The sequence below is a fragment of the Dasypus novemcinctus genome, chromosome 28 (genome assembly GCF_030445035.2).
Source record: "Dasypus novemcinctus isolate mDasNov1 chromosome 28, mDasNov1.1.hap2, whole genome shotgun sequence".
Taxonomy (NCBI): Eukaryota; Metazoa; Chordata; class Mammalia; order Cingulata; family Dasypodidae; genus Dasypus; species Dasypus novemcinctus.
Window position 1 is genome coordinate 42,984,423 of NC_080700.1, and position 16,665 is coordinate 43,001,087.

Genomic DNA, 16,665 nt, shown 5'->3' on the forward strand with positions numbered 1-16,665 from the left:
CAGAGCCCCCCCAGAGCCCCCCGGCGCCCCGGGGCTGATGGGAACTAGATTCTGACCCTCTTTAAAAGGCGCTGGCAGCTCGGCAGGTGCAGCCCTGATGAGCTTCACCGCCCATTAGCCGGGGACTGGACGGCGGCAGCAGGCAGCGGTGGCCTCGGCCTTCTGCGCCCCTCCTTTCCCACCTACTCCCGCCTCCCCCCCTGGAGGCATCTCCCTGGGAACATCCCTTTGGCAGCCGAGCTGGGGGACAGTGAAGTGGCTTCCACGCAGCTGGCAGAGGACGTGGCCACACTGCTGGTTCATGCACAAGCGGAGTCCTTTGTCCAGCCACCTGCTTGTTCACTGGACGGCTCTCGAGCTGGTCCCGCATCCCTGCTGTTGCTCTGGGTGCGGGGTCCCCCCTTGGGGGGCTGGCAGATAACCAGGGGGCGTGACGTGGTGCGGTGCCCACAGGACGCCAGGCACGTGCTAAGGAGCGGGCGCGCTGCTAGAGAGGCATGGGGGGGGGGCTACTGGAGAAGGTGGCCCTTGACTGGGACCTGAAGAGTGAGCCGGGGGGGTGTCCCTGGAGCCCTCCAATCGCGGCCCTAGAGCCCTCAATCATGGTACACTCGAGCAGAAGGCCAGCGTGGCTGGAGCCAGGTGCAGCGAGGTCTGGGGGAGCTTTGGGGGCCAGGATAAGGAATCTGGGTTCCTTAGCACTGCTGCGGGCAGCCCTGGGCCGGCTGTAAGCCAGGGGCAGGACATGAGCTGGGTGGGTGCCTGCCTGCAGCAAGCACCGCTCCAGAGGCTGCCTCCTGAGCTGAGCCGGCTCCTGACGGCGCCCTCCACGGGATGGGGATGAAACCCCATTGTGAGAGCAGGTGCACTGCCCGGTGCCTTATAGGATTTTTTTTTTAAGATTTATTTTTTATCTGGTTCTCTCGGTCCTCCCCCCCCCCCCCAGTTGTTTGCTCTCTGTGTCCATTCGCTGTGTGTTCTTCTGCGTCTGCTTGTATTCTTGTCAGCGGCACTGGGAATCTGTGTCTCTCTTTGTTGCGTCTTCTTGCTGTGTCAGCTCTCCGTGTGTGCGGCACCACTTCTGGGCAGGCTGCACTTTCTTTCTGGCTGGGCGGCTCTCCTTCCGGGGTGCACTCCTTGTGCGTGGGGCTCCCCTAGGTGGGGGACACCGCTGCGTGGCACGGCAATCCTTGCACGCATCAGCACTGCACATGGGCCAGCTCCACACGGGTCAGGAGGCCCTGGGTTTGAACCCTGGACCTCCCATGTGGTAGGTGGATGCTCTATCTGTTGAGCCACATCCGCTTATCTGCTTTGTAGGATTTTGCGTAAAGCACTTGGACTCGATCACAAAGACCCTTTTACAGCGAGGAGCTGCTGTAGGTCTCTGCCCTGTCTCCAGCTGAGTTTTTCTATCACTGGGTTGTGCCTTCGTGGAACTTTGGGAAACACCCTTGGGTCTCTAAGCTGAGAATCTGCTGGTTCCAGCTCCTGCACCTGTCTAGCTGGAAGGTGAACTTGCTACTCTCCTCTTGGCTCCTGCTCTTCGCACCACTTTGGCTTCCTCATTAGCGGTGTATGACTAATCACACACCACCCTTCTTTCCCCGAGGACCGGGGGACTCGCGTCGTGTGGGTGTCAGCTTTTCATAACAGGGTGAGGCAAAGAGCACAGCTGCTAAAGCTGAATTTTCAGTGGGTTGCCAGCCCAGGCGTATTGGCTCTGTAGCTTGGCACCCCTGAACGAGCGGGAGCTATGGGATCAAATTCCCAGTCACAGAATGGGCGATGGCAGCTGTCCTGCCTGCCAGGACAGAGCAGGCACGGTGTGGGTGGGAGGGCAGCAGGCTGGAGGTCTGAAAACCTGGGTTCTAGTCTCAGTTCTACCCTTCCCTGACTTCCCAGCCTTGAATTACTGAATTCCCCTGGTGATCAGTAGCCTCATCAGAAAAATGAAACCTGTATAACTTTTCTCCATGAAGATGTTGTAAGGGTTAAGTGACATAGTGGAAGCGCTTGATGAAGATGAGGCTAAAGATTTTCAGATATAAATTACAGCAGGGGTTCTGAGCCTTTTTTGTTCCATGGACCCCTTTGCCAGTCAGGTGAAAACCACAGACCCCTTGCTAAGTCCACACTCTACTGTGTTTTATTAAATAAATATCTCACACCCGCACCAACACGTCCCCACAAGAATCATGCTTTTATCTGAATTTCACTTCAAGCTCACTGATCCCTGGGTAAGAACCCCTGAACTACAGGAAACCCAAAGCAAACAGTCCAAACGGAGACACTGGACTGAGCCGGTTGATCCAGTATGACAGCAAGGACCCACGTTGTTTCTTTTTAACATGTTTTAGTTTCTTCACTGCTGAAACAATAGCACACAGTGGGCTGGATGAAGAGCGGGAGCTGCTCAGCGCGTGGCTCCAGAGGAGAGGCCTGGCTGCCCAGCGATCCCGCGGCGCCTTGGCTTTCCCGGCACGCGGCCATGCACACGGTGGCGTCTCCTTTCTCCTCCGGGTCCCTTGACTTCCGGCTCCCGGCCTCTCCTCTCTGTCGGACCTCCACTCTGCTTGGAAAGGACTCCAGAAGAGTCCACTAACGCCCATGTGGTCCGGTTCAGGTGTGGCGACGTGCCCCCTTGTTTACGGGGTCCGCACTCACCGGAGTGTGGGCCTCGACCAAACACCCATCCAAGCCGGGTCCGCGGTTCAGTCCCCCAAAGCGTGGGAGCGTTGGTAGCCACTTGGGTGACTGCTTTTATCCACTGTCCGGGGAGAACGGGCTGGCTTTCCACGGTTCACCCTCAGGGAGAACTTTTGACGTCTACAGAAAGACCCCCCGGGTCTCTCACACCCATCTAAACGGCAAAAGTGAAGAGGACAGACGTGTCTCGGCAAGGACACAGAAACGCCATCCTCTGCAGAGCAGCGAGAATGGAGAACCTCACCATGGAAAACCGTTTGCCGGTGTCTACTTAAGATGGATGCTGCTTTCCTCCGTGCCCTACACAACTGCTTACGTATGTCCACGAAAAGACACGCGGGAAACGTTCATCGTGGCACGATTTGTAACACTCAGGAGCTGGAAACTAGCCAGAGACTCATCAACAGCAGACTAATAAATGAACTGTGGCTTATTCCATAAGGGAATATTACACAGCACCGAAAGCCACCGATTTACAACTACACGTAACGTAAAGGTAAACCTCACGCCGTAATAGCAAGCAGAAGAAGCCAAACGCACCGAGCTCAGGCTTCTTGATTCCATCTCTATTAAAAGCATAAACAGGCAAGACAGCTGTGCATCGTGGTGTCCCCTGGAGGGGCAGCGCCTGCAAGGGGGTTGAAGAGAGGCGCGCGTCTGGCTGGACACGTGCTCTGTGCCCTTTCCTGGGTGAATCCTCGAGCCAGTGAAGAGAAAACCCTCTCCTTTGTCTCGGGAGTGGGCAGGGCCGCCAGCGCTTCCCTGAGCTGCGTTGGCCTGGGCAGTGAGGCCGGAGCTGTCCCCGGGGCCCGGGCGGCCCTCGGCCTGGCTGGCCTCACCCGTCCTCAGTGGTGGCCTCGGTTTCCCCAGCTCTGCACGCCCGAGCAGGACACGTGTGCCTGTCTGACTCACCGGCCGGTGCGCCTCCCTCCTGCAGAAACAGAGTCGTGGGTGTGAGTGGGGGGCACTCGTTAGATCGGGGTGCCCGGCGCTGGCGGCACCCAGGGCTGTCTAGGGGGAGTTTGGAAAAACACGGGTGCCCAGGGCCCCCTGAGGCTCCTGCTCCGTGGTCTGGGACGGCCCTCGGGGAGGATGGAGGGCCCGCCGGGCACGTGGGGCGCTGGAGCGTCAGGCCAAGAAAGCCCGCGGCCCCCTCCTCATGGAGGCATTTGCCGATGGACAGAAAGACTCGGGTCACCTGCCAGGGCGCCCGCTCCCCCGAAGCCCAGAGCTCACCGCCAGCTGGCGCTCGGCGCCGCCTCCGTGCCCACGCTTTGGGGCTGGCCAGCAGCCCTCCTCGCGCTGACCTGCTCCTTCTGCTCAGGTGACAGGCAGGGCCTGAGGGCAGGGAGCCGTTTTTCCGCTTACGGCGAACCTTCCCGTCCATCTGGTTCCTTCCACTGTCCTTTCAGTGTCCACCTTCCAGAGCGAGCTCCCCCGATGGTCAAGGCAGCGGGCGACAGCTCACTGTCCCTCTCGAGCACCGCCGACTCTCTCCGTCCTTTTCTTTTTTTGTGGGACAGCCCAGGGAGTATCCTGGCGAATTTAGATCCAGCTTCTCTGTCTCCATCGCAGCAAAGAGAGAAAAATAATTTCATGAAGCTTAAATGCTCGAGGACCCCGAGTTCTGTGCTGACCCGGCCCCGCGCGGGAGGCCAATGCGTCATTTTCGGTTCGGGACGAGGTGAAAGGCCACACGGGCCTGGGGGCCTGAGCAGGACACGAAGAGGAGAGGCAGTGGGGCAGGGCGAGCCCCCCTCCTGCCACCCCTCCTTCCGTCCATGTCCCCGGCGGCCACCCTCGCAACCCTCTGCCCTCGCCACCTGCCTCGGCGGTCCCGCCCCACCACGCGTCCCCCTTGCTCTCGGGTCTCGCACGTTCCTCCAGCCCTGCCTCCTCCAAGGCGCCCCCTGGCCCCTCTCCCGTGCCCTTGCCAGCCCCCGCCCTCCCCTCCCGGGTGTCCTCCCGGCCACAGGCTCCAGCTGCCCTTGCCAGGGCCACTGGCCGCCTCTGGGCCCCAGCTCCGGGGCCTCCCCCAGGCCTGGCCCATGGGTCCTGAGCGTCCGGCCCTGGAGCTGGGCCCTCTGGATCCCCCTTGTCCCTGGGCGTCAGGGCAGCCCCTTCCTGCTTCTCCTCCTTCCTCCTTGACCAGCCTCGACAGGGCTCAGAGCCCTCAGGGTGTCTCTTCCCATCGGCTCTGTGTCCTGACGTAGGCCCTGCAGGTGCCCGGGCCACCCTGACTAACTCCCGGTCAGTGGCCCCGGCAGTGTGGACTGTGGTGGCCGCGGCGTCCCTGCCAGGGGAGGATGCGCTTTTCCTCTCGTCCACGCGGGCCGGCGTGCGAGCTGAGAAAGGCCGCGTGAAGCAGCCGCTGCCAGAAGCTCACGAGGTGCCAGGCCAGCGGAGAGGCTGGGCACCGGCGGGCGGCCCTGGCCCCGGGAGCCCCCGGCTCGGGCCACTCCCCGACTTCTCCTGGGAGCGCCTGCCCTGTGCCTTGACCTGGGGACAGTCTTGGTGCCAGCTGGGATTCGGGGACATCTGGGGTGTTTCTCAATTCGCTCCAGGGCCCAGAAAATAGCATGCCTGGGTCAGAACCCGATGCTCACCTGCGCCAGCCGGCGCGGTCGCTGTGAGATGGGGGCGCCAGGGCTGCTGGTCCTCGGGTGCCCGGCACCCCTGCCTGGCCCTGGTGGGACAGGGGCACCCTGCTGCTCTGGAGGGCGCAGGCACGACCAAGCGTCGGGGACTGGGCCCCTCCCCCCGCGCTGCACCCATGGGCTCTCGCTGGGTGCAGGTCTGTGAAGACGGGGTTCCTCAGATCCGCCCCGGGTGACGGAAGGAGGGGCCTAGGGGTGTCGAGGGATCTCTTTTTTTTTTTAAAGATTTATTTATTTATTTCTCTCCCCTCCCCCCCTGCCCCTGTTGTCTGTTCTCTGGGTCTATTTTGCTGCGTCTTCTTTGTCCACTTCTGTTGTTGTCAGCGGCACGGGAATCTGTGTGTCTTTTTGTTGTGTCATCTTGCTGTGTCAGCTCTCCGTGTGTGTGGCGCCATTCCTGGGCAGGCTGCACTTTCTTTCACACTGGGTGGCTCTCCTTACAGGGCGCACTACTTGCATGTGGGGCTCCCCTATGCGGGGACACCCCCGTGTGGCACAGCACTCCTTGTGCGCATCAGCACTGCACGTGGGCCAGCTCCACACAGGTCAAGGAGGCCCGGGGTTTGAACTGTGGACCTCCCATGTGGTGGACGGACACCCTAACCACTGGGCCAAGTCCCCTTCCCTCGAGGGATCTCTTGAGTTAGGCTGTGGGTGCAGTGAGTGTTGAGTCACACGGAAAGGGGATGTGTAGTTTACAATGAAAACTCTTCTGCTCTGGGTAAGAGATGAGCTGCTTTGTTTTGGGGGATCAGAGGACCTCGGCGTGTTCAAGTCTGAAGAGCCTGGCCGTGTCATTTGACTTTCTCCGTCCCTGGAGCACCCCTGAAAATGGCGCTCCCTCCGCCCATCTCCCCACAGCGGCTCCCAGCCCGAGGATACTCCTGAGGAGGGTGAACCTCAGGCCCCTCCTGCTCGCAGGGCCCCCCAGCACCAGCCTGCAGCAGCCCTTGGGGCCCTGCCCAGTGCCTCCGGGCCGTCGCTCCTCCGTCTTCTCCCTCCTCTGTGGCAGCACCCCTGCTTCAGGCCGCTGGTCTCCAGGGAACGGAGCTCCCGGGTCCCTGCCATCCCGTTAGCGCCTCTGCTCTCCCTCTTTCTCCGCTGGGGTTTTAGACTCTTTCTGGGGCGAGCGATAAAGTCCTGACGTGTGTGCCTACTGCAGAAAGGGAGATTTCTGGATCATTTCCCTGAAAAGCCCAGGGAAAGCGAAAGGCACAGCTCAGAAATGGCATCGGACGGGCCTTCTCTTTGCTCCGCCTTCTTCTGGGAGATGAAGCTTTCCCTACGAGTTGGCACGGGCGCCACTTGCCCTCTACCCGCTGGCACCATTGGCGCCGGGTCCTCCTCCTTCCCAAGTCTTCTGCCCTCGGTCCTGGTGCCTGGTCGCTTTGGCCGAGATTGGGTCCAGTGCCCGCAGAGGGACCTATCGACGGCGACGTGATTGGCCACCCTGGAACTGGGGGAGGGGTGCCCTGGTGACAAATCAAGGTGATGTTTCCATAACAGGGGGCTGTGGCCCGGGAGGGGGACAGCCTGTACCCCAGTGGATCCCATCCAGATGAACCCACCGGTGGGGTGGTCTGCCCGGCACGGGGCAGCGCTGCCGTGCGCCCCACGATGTACACGTGCCGTTTCCACGAGTGTGGCCCCGGGCTCTGCTACCCCCCAGCCTTTGGAGATGGCTCCCAGCCTTGTTGGTCATCTCTTTTCAGCCGCGCCTCCCGAGAGCTCCGTAGTGCTTCAGAGCACAGGTTGGAGCCAGACCTGAGTGTGAATTCTGGCTTCACTACGCTCTACCTCTGTGACCCCATGGAAGCTGCTTAGACCGTGGAAGATGCTCATCTGGCATCATCTATTAAGTGTGACGAGCACCTTGCATCCAGGGTTGTTGTAGGGGTTGAAATACGTGAGATCTGCTGAGCTCAGAGCCTGGCATGCCCCAGCCCTGCTGGAGGGCTGTTAATGTGGACGGTGATATTGTCAGCGACTCTGAAAAGCTGCCTTGGTGTCTTCATCTGCATCACTGAAGAACTGACCAGGAGGCAGCCGAACAGCAGACACCGTGGCTTCTCTGGGGATGTCCCTCCAGGCTGGCCCTCGGCCAGCGATCGACCGCTTTCATGCACTGGTTCAAACGGCACACCCACTGGTTGTGTCCAGTGTAGACGTAAGTTCTCCTGGGGCAGCTTCTGTTTGCCTCTCATGACAGCCTTAAATCACCATTTCTTCATTGTCCTTCATAAAAAACAAGGAAAGGGGAAGAAGGATCCCATTCTACAAAGCCTGCGAGAGCAAGGCAGCTTTATTTATTTATTTATTTCTCTCCCCTACCCCCCAACCGGGTTGTCTGTTCTCTGTGTCTATTTGCTGCGTCTTCTTTGTCCACTTCTGTTGTTGTCAGCAGCACGGGAATCTGTTTCTTTTTGTTGCGTCATCTTGCTGTGTCAGCTCTCCGTGTGGGCGGTGCCATTCCTGGGCAGGCTGCACTTTCTTTCATGCTGGGCGGCTCTCCTTATGGGGTGCACTCCTTGCACGTGGGGCTCCCCTATGCGGGGGACACCCCTGTGTGGCACGGCACTCCTTGTGTGCATCAGCACTGCGCATGGGCCAGCTCCACACGGGTCAAGGAGGCCCAGGGTTTGAACCGCGGACCTCCCATGTGGTAGGCGGACGCCCTAACCACTGGGCCACGTCCGCCACCCAAGGCAGGTTTTATGGAGCACTCCCTCGGGGAGCCTGGGGATGGGGCGCGGGGTTGTTTCCACAGCCAGAGGCCGATGGACGTTGAAGCTGAACGGTATTCTTGGGTGTACATCTGTTTACAGTGAACCTGTCTTCTTGCGCTGTTGCACCTTGTACTAGGACATACTGTCCTTCTTTGTCCCTTGCATTCCATTCCGTCAGAGAGGAAGATTTCTGCCTTGTTATTGGGTACTCGCCATGTGTCAGGTCCTGGGTTAAGAGTTTACATGTATTTTCTCACAAAATCTTCCTAAAGACCTTATGATGAAAACAAGATCCACAAAGACCAAGCATCTCATACAAGGTTACATTTTAGAGCCAGAACTCACCCAACTCTATGCCTCCACAGTCCTTACTTCTAACCGCTGTGCCAGAAGCTTCCAGAATTCAGATAAAGACCAGTGCAGCCCCTCTACAGAGCTCTGACTCTCACCAGCGATGGTCTGTTGAACTCCAGCACGTTTGGGCGAGCTGGGCAGGCCGGGCCTGGGATTAGAGTGGGCTTGGTGCCGAGAGCAGGTCCAGCCCGGGAGGCAGAGAGCAGCTTCTGCAGCAGATGGAGAGAGGCTGCAGGTGGGAGACGGGGATGAAGTTGAGATCGGAGGCCCCTCTGGTGCCTGGGAGCAGAGAACCCAGGAGCGGGCAAGGCAGGTGGGTGGCGTCAGGGGGGGGCTTCCAGCCTCCTGGGCAGAGGCTCTAGAGCAGGCGTCCAGTGTCTGCAGAAGGGAAGACTGATGTGATCGAAGCAGATAGTTCTCCCAGCCGGTGCTGCTTCTCAGGCTTTAAAACTGACCTTCACATCCCCTGGACCTTGTTCAATGGATGTTCTGATTCAGCAGCTCTGGACTGAGATGGAGCCTTGCTCACCAGCTCCCAGGCGCCAGCGCTGCCTGTCTGTGGCCCACTCTGAACTGCAAAGCTCCTGCGATTTCTACCTCACTTTACAGGTAAAGTTCCAGTCCTGGAGGTCGCCTAGGATACTAGAAAGTTTCCAAGACAGGGTCTCCAGCATAAAGAATAAAAGGAACCCCAGTTATCAGAGCTGCATCCACAGGTGAGGATGACAAAGGAATAAGGAGTGGCTCCATTTGAGAAGTTGGTCCGAAGAGAAAAGTAGGAGAATGTCTTAGTTAGTCAGAGCTGCTACGACAAATACCATGCAGTAGGTAGGCTTAACCAAGAATTTATTGGCTCCAGTTTGGAGGCTGGAAGTCGGAGATCGACACGTCGGCAAGGCCGTGCTTCCTGGGGTGGGCCATGTGCTGGTGATGGCCCCTGTCCCACGGAGATGCCCGTTCTCCTCCTGGCTCTCTCTGGCTCCTGCTCCCCTGGATCTGGCTACACCTCCTCCTGCTCGTGTGCCTGTGTTTTCTCTTTTTACTCCTGTCCTGTGGAATGCGGCTCACTCTGACTCAGTTTGGCCACACCTAAATGGGGCCTTTGAAGATCCTACTCACAGATGAGTCCACACCCTGACCCGCCCTAGCACGCTCAGAGAAACTGTTCAGGAGCGGGCCTATGCCACAGGAGCCCCGCTTGAGACCTGACCCTGTCTTCTGTGGGGGAACCTGCTTCAGCCCTAGTGGGGGAGCCTCGTCAGGGAACCAGGGCCAGCGCGACCGCTGGGCCAGCCTGAAGCTAAATGCCACGGCGCTGGGGCAGGCTGGTCGCTCTCAGACCGTCGTGTGCCCAGGAACCACGGGGAACTTGTTTTAATAAATGCAGATCTCTAGGCCCCACCCTGAAATCCAGATTTAGTCAGTGTGGAGTGCGGGGCCCAGGAATCTGCATTTTAGCAGGCACCTCCGTGTCCGATGATGCCGATGGTACTGAATCCCACCTTGGAACTGCCACTTACCCACATTTCGGAGTAGCCCCTCACTGCTTTGTAGAAGCTTCTAGAAGCTTCTATTTCCTTTTGTTCAAATGCCCCTTCCTAATGTTTATTCATAGGAGGTTTGCTGCCTCCCTGAGATAAGTTACTGTTTCTTCTCCCCTTTCAGCACCTGTTAGAGCCTACCGGTTCTAGTCACTGAGCGTGCTAGTCCGCTGCCATTTTAAGAGCAACCATAACTTGCAACTGAGCATGCTCCACTTAACCCCGCCTTTCCCAACCTGATTGGCCCCCATCACCTCACCCCATCATTAGCCACGCCCCATAGCTCGCTTTCCCAACCTGATTGGCCCCCATCACCTCACCTCATCGTTAGCCACGCCCCATAGCTCGCTTTCCCAACCTGATTGGCCCCCATCACCTCACCTCATCGTTAGCCACGCCCCATAGCTCACTTTCCCAACCTGATTGGCCCCCATCACCTCACCTCATCGTTAGCCACGCCCCATAGCTCGCTTTCCCAACCTGATTGGCCCACATCACCTCACCTCATCATTAGCCACGCCCATATCCGACTTTCTCAACCCGATTGGCCCACATCACCCCACCTTAAGCTCACCTTTCCCAGACAGTATAAGACTCCAGCACCCATCTTGTTTGGGGAGACTGGTCTGAGGCTTGCCTCCAGTCTCAACAAGGTCATAGTAATAAACTCCTTTCTCGACATCCTCAGTATTGGCACATGGCCCCTCTTGGCGGTTTCAGGATCCTCCCCTCTTCCCGTTTAAGGTGGAAGCAGGCTCTGAGCCTCAGGGGGCACTGCCTTTTTCCCTTCTTTCTCCCCTCAGTTTCTTCATCTGCGACTCCTTCTGCTCCTCCCTTAAGGCTAAGCTAGATGTGTTCTCCTTCCTAAAGACTGATTACGACTCATCCTCCAGGCTGAGGTGGCCCCAGATCCACCTTAGCTGTGAGCCTGGGCTGGGTTTCATCCCCCACCTGGCCCCTTGTGCAGTGCACAACCTGCACATCCTTCAGCCACGGCCCTGGGCTCCTCCACCCCTCCAACCTTGCAGGCTGTATACATCTGTTTTAGTTTCCAGCCTGCTAAAATAAATACCATATAATGGGTTGGTGTAAACCATGGGGATTTGTGGACTCATGATCTTGAGGCTAGGAGAAGTCCAAAATCAAGGCAGCCTCCCATGGTCATGGATCAGAAAACTTAATATTGTTAAAATGGTAATACTTCCTGTAGCAGTTTGATATAATTGATGAATTACAAAGATAGATATTGGATTATGTTTGTAATCTGGTGTATTACTGGGCATGATTGTGTTATGACTAGGGCTTTGATTGGGCCACGTCATTAGGGCATTGAGTCCCCACCCCTTGGTGGGTGGGGACTCACAGATAAAAGGCATAGCAAAGGACAGAGTTGGAGCTTTTGATGCGAGGGTTTCTGATGTTGGAGTTTTGATGTTGAAATTTGAGGCTGAAGACTAAAACTGGAGCCCTGGGAAGTAGCACGCAGAGGAAAGAGAAGCCAGCCCCAGGAAGGAAGGAACCTTGAACCCAGAGGAAAGCAAGCCCCAGGAACATAGGAACCCAGGAAGCCTGAACCCTCGCAGACGTCGGCAGCCATCTTGCTCCAAATAGACTTTGGTGAGGGAAGTAACTTATGCTTTATGGCCTGGTATCTGTAAGCTCCTACCCCAAAGAAATACCCTTCATAAAAACCAACCGGTTTCTGGTATTTTGCATCAGCACTCTGTTGGCTGACTAATACACTTCCCAAATTGATCAACATAGTCATGGAATCCCTATCAAAATCCTAGCTTGCTTCTTCATTGAAGTTGACAAACTGATCCTAAAATTTGTATGGAGATTCAAGGGACCTAGAATAGCCAAAACAATTTTGAAAAAGAATAACAAATTTGGAGGATTCACACTTTTTGATTTCACAACTTACTACAAAGTTTCAGTAATCAAGACAGTGCAGTACTAGCAAAAAAAAACACATAAAGATATATGTCAATGAAATAGCGTTGAGAGTCCAGAAATAAATCCTCACATGTACTGCCAGTTGTGTTTTGACAAGGGTGCCAACACAATTCAATGGGGAAAGAATAGCCTTTTCAAAAAATGGCACTGAGAAACTAAATATCCACATGCAAACTATGAAGTTAGACTCTTCACACCATTAATAAATATTAACTCAGAATGGATCAAAGACCTAAGTGTAAGAGCTAAAACTATAAAATGCTTAAAAGAGAATATTGGCCTATATCTTCATGACCTTGGATTAGGCAATTGTTCCTTAGATGTGACACCAAAAGCTCTTATAACAAATTAAAAAATAGATACCTTGGACACCATCAAAATGAAAAACCTTTGTACTTCAAAGGACACCATCAAGAAAGTGAGAGGACAGCCCACAGAGTACAAGAATGTTTTTGCAAATCATATACCTGATAAGAGAATTATATCTAATGTATATGAAGAACTCTTGCACCCTAATAAAAAGAAATGTATCACCATTTAAAAATGGGCAAAGGATCTGAACAGACATTTCTCCAAAGAAGATCTACAAATGGCCAATGGCACTTGAAGAATGTCTACCACTGTTCATCATCAGAGTAATGTAAGTCAAAACCACAATGAGATAACTGCTTCACACCCACTAGAATGTCTGTAATCAAAAAGACTGATGATAAGAAGTGTTGTCCAGGATGTGGCAAAATCAGAGCATTCAGATACTACTGATAGGAATATAAAATGGTGCATCCACTTTGGACGACATTTTGGCAGTTCTGCACAAGGTTAAGCACTAAGCTACCCTATGACCTAACAGTTCCATTCCTGGGTGTGTGTGTGTGTGTGTGCGCGCACGTGTGTGTGTGTGCATACACCCAAAAAGAAATAAAAACTTATGTCCACGTAAAAACATGAACGTTCCTAGCAGCATTATTCTTAATAACCAAAATGTAGAAAGAACCCAAATGTCCACAAAGTGATGAATGGTTTAACGAATGTGATCTTTCCATACGGTGGAATATTCAGCAATAAACAAGAGTAATGTACAGCACTCTGATGAGATTAGAACGGGCTCGGTGCTGAGAGAAGGTCCAATCCAGTAGGCTGGGCATGCTACAGCATGGATGAAACTTGACAATGTTATGTTAAATGAAAGAAGCCACTCACGAAATAACCCATCTCATATGATTTCATTTCTATTACATGTCCAGAATAAGGAAACCCATAGAGACAGGAAGTACATTCTTTGTTGCCAGGGGTTGAGAGAGGGAGTGATGGGGAGTTAGTGCTAATGGGTACAGGGTTCCTTTTGGGGTAATGAAAATGTTCTAAAATTAGATAATGGTCATAGTTACACAACTCTATGAACGAACTAAAAACTATTGAAGTGTACACTTTAAAAGGATGCATGTTATGTTATGTGCATTATATCTTAATAAAGGTGTTATTTTTTAAAAAGAAGGATAAAAAGAATGACTTTGCACATACTGTAAAGCCATGTTAATGAAAAATAGTATGTACAAGAATAAGCAAATAGACCAAAGAAATAAAATAGAGAGCTTAGGTACTGACCCATGTATATATGGGAGCATAGTGTTTGGTAAAGATGATTTCACATAGCGATGGTGACAGGAAAGACTGTTCTGTAGATGGTGTTGGGGAAAATTGCTCTACCTATGGAAAAAAATAAACCTCAGTCCTTCCCTAACACCCCTACAAAGGTGGAGTTGGGCAGCATAAAACCCTGTGCAGGAAAAGTAGCACTAGGAAGGAAGTCAAAGAAAGTGCAGGAAGGTATCTTTGATAAGTGGGGGAGGAAAATCTCTCTTCAACCTACAGAGTCACAATCCATATGGCAAAGAAAGCGGGGGTGAAGATTTTCATTTCCTGCATGGCCGAGCAGGTTTAAAGCATCCCCATCTATTCTCCTAGAACCCAGTCATCCTTCAGCCGCCACCATGACTCATCTCTTCCAACTGAAAGCACACCATTCTCCAGGTGCGGGCAGTCAGTGATGCAGGCACGTGGTATCTCGCGCTTAAAGCTAGCCTCATCCCTGGAATCTGGAAGTTGGGTCTCTGCTTGAAGAGCACAGTGGACCTGGTGCTAAAGGGCTGTGGAGTTAGCTTCTCTTGGTTGATGTGCTAAGAAGAGGCTGAATGTTTGAGGAACAAGCTCAGGAGAGCTGAGCTGGAGGCTGGATGAGCTCGTGCTACAATCCCTGAAGCTCAGGCTTGCTCGTCTCACAGAGGGATCTCAGACCCCAGCCACCCGCCCCCAGCTCTAAAACCGAGTTAGCGGAGAGATGGCGGACCAAAGGTCTGAAGCGGGTGGCCGGGTGATGGGCTTCCCAGGTCTGCATCGCTGGGGGAAGGCGGAGGCCCTGGGGGCAGTGGGGTGTGTGCCTGTGTGTATGTGCATTTCCAAGGCTCTGCTGGACGTGCCTGGAGCTGTCTGCAGGAGTCGTGTGTGCATGCATGGGCTGGGGTATCACTGTCACAGCCGTGGGTGGCAGGTGACTGAAGGCAGCTGAGAATTGAAGAGAGGGGAAAGGGTTCAAGGCCTCACCCTTGACCTTCTCCACCCGGAATCCCAAATTTGGGTCTCTCCTTGCTCGTGGGATTAAACATCAGAAACAGTCGTGTCACGTGGATAAACAGAAGTGGAACTGCACCTTTGTATCTGACAGGGCCCATGGGACGCACCTCAACGCACCTCACGCCGAGGCCCAGGAGAGGGCACTTGCGCGGCTGTGCCAGAGGATAAGAACTGAAGTGACACAGCTGTCCCCAGGCTCTGGTGTCTCGTCCGTGCTCGACGTGGCTAATCAGTGCCCCAGGATACAGAGGAGCAGAACATTGCCCCCCCACCTTCCTCCTACATCCCATAATGCAGCACATGCCCAGGGCACCTGCTACCCTCCAGCAGGCAGCCAGCCCCTGGAGGAGCGCAGCTCATGCCTTCTCCCCATGCCACGTCCTGCACAACAAACCAAGGCCTGCTCGGATGACGGCCATCGCTTGTGCATTGCAGGGTTGGGGAAAGGTGGCGGTTGGGCAGCCCCAGGAGCTTGGCGGTTCTGTCCAGTCACAGGTCCCAAGGTCAGGTGGCCCAAAGCAAGCCTCTGCTCGGGCCGGAATGACAGTGCAAGGGCTCCACCTTGGTTTCCTAGATCTGGCCTTCAGCCGCATAACTCAGGTGAACGTGGGTGGGGCGAGGTGCAGCAGGAGCCCTGGGATAGAAAAGCCTGGGGTGGGCATGACCATGGCCTGCAGTGGACACCGAGCCAACCCAGGATGAGTCCAGAGGCGGGAGGCACCTGCTCTGCACCTGCATGTGGGACCCCACCCATACCTGGAGGGCCCAGGTGAGGCCAGGTGCAGGTCCTGAGAAGATAAGGACAAGTAAAAGCTGGCATGGTGTTGCCATAGGGGGTGGTGGCAGGAGACTAGCTAGCACTGTTCAAACCTTGACAATGAAGATGGAATGCTTGTATCAATTTGATCAGTTGGGGCTGGTACTAATAAACTCCTATGATGGCTTGGATCGTGTCACCTCAAACCGATACATCAAAGTCCCGACCCCAAAACCTGTGAAGGAGACCTTATTTGGAAATAGGGTCTTTGCAGATGGAGTCGAGGCGAGAGGAGCCATGCTGAATTAGGGTGTGCCCTAATCTAATGTCAGGTGTCCCTAATAGCAGAGGACACGAGGACAGGGGAGAGGGCCATGTGACAGTGACGGCAGGACCCAGCAGCTGCTAGACGTGGAATGCCAGGGACTGCCGCCACCACCGGAAGCCAGCGAGGCAAGGAAGGCTTCTTCCCCGGAGCCACCAGGGCGCTGCAGCAGTTGGATCTCCAGCTTCCGCCTCCAGGAATGTGAGGGAATCCGTTTCTGTTGTTCTGAGTCACCCGGTTTATGGTGATTTGTCATGGCAACCCTCAGAAACTGATAGAGCCCCTTGCGGCAGTTTGAGATTATTTTACGAATCTCCGAAAGAGAAAGGGCATGTTTGTGAACTGCTCCTCTGGGTGTGATGCCCTTTGATTGCATTAGACTCAGCGGAGGTGTCTTTGAGTGGCTTACCTGTTAAGATGAGGACCTTTGATTGGCTCCATCACTGGGCATGTCTCAGGTTGAGTCCCGCCCCTTGCTGAGTCTGATAACAAACGACACTCAGACACACAGGAAAGAGAGCTCTTGTCATTTTTGGTCCAGCTATGAGACAGAAAGGAGAAGGCTCAAACAGCTGAGGCACTGCAGAGAGGGGAGCCATTTTGCCTGACGGCTCACAGCCAATATTGGGACGAGAGAACAGCGGAGACGGACACAGGAGGCCTGGAAGAAACAAGCCCTGTGCCAGGAGAGTCGGGAAGCCCTGAGGGATAAGCCCTCTGCCAGCCTGCAGCTGCCATCAGGAGGAAAGCAGAGTGCCTGAGCCTGAAAGGGAACACTCGGAGGGGAAGGAGAGGCCTCGCAGAGCTCGGCCGCCATCTTGCTTTACCACGTGGCAACACGCCAGGATCCCCAGGAGCTGACTTTGGGGAGAAAGCACCTCTGCTGATGCCTTGATTTGGCCTTGGAACTGCAAGCTCTTACCCCCAAAGAGTAAAAGCCGAAAGCTTTCTGGTACTTGGCCTTGGCAGCCCTTTGGTGGACTAATTCAGTCCTCAGCTACCAAAGGCA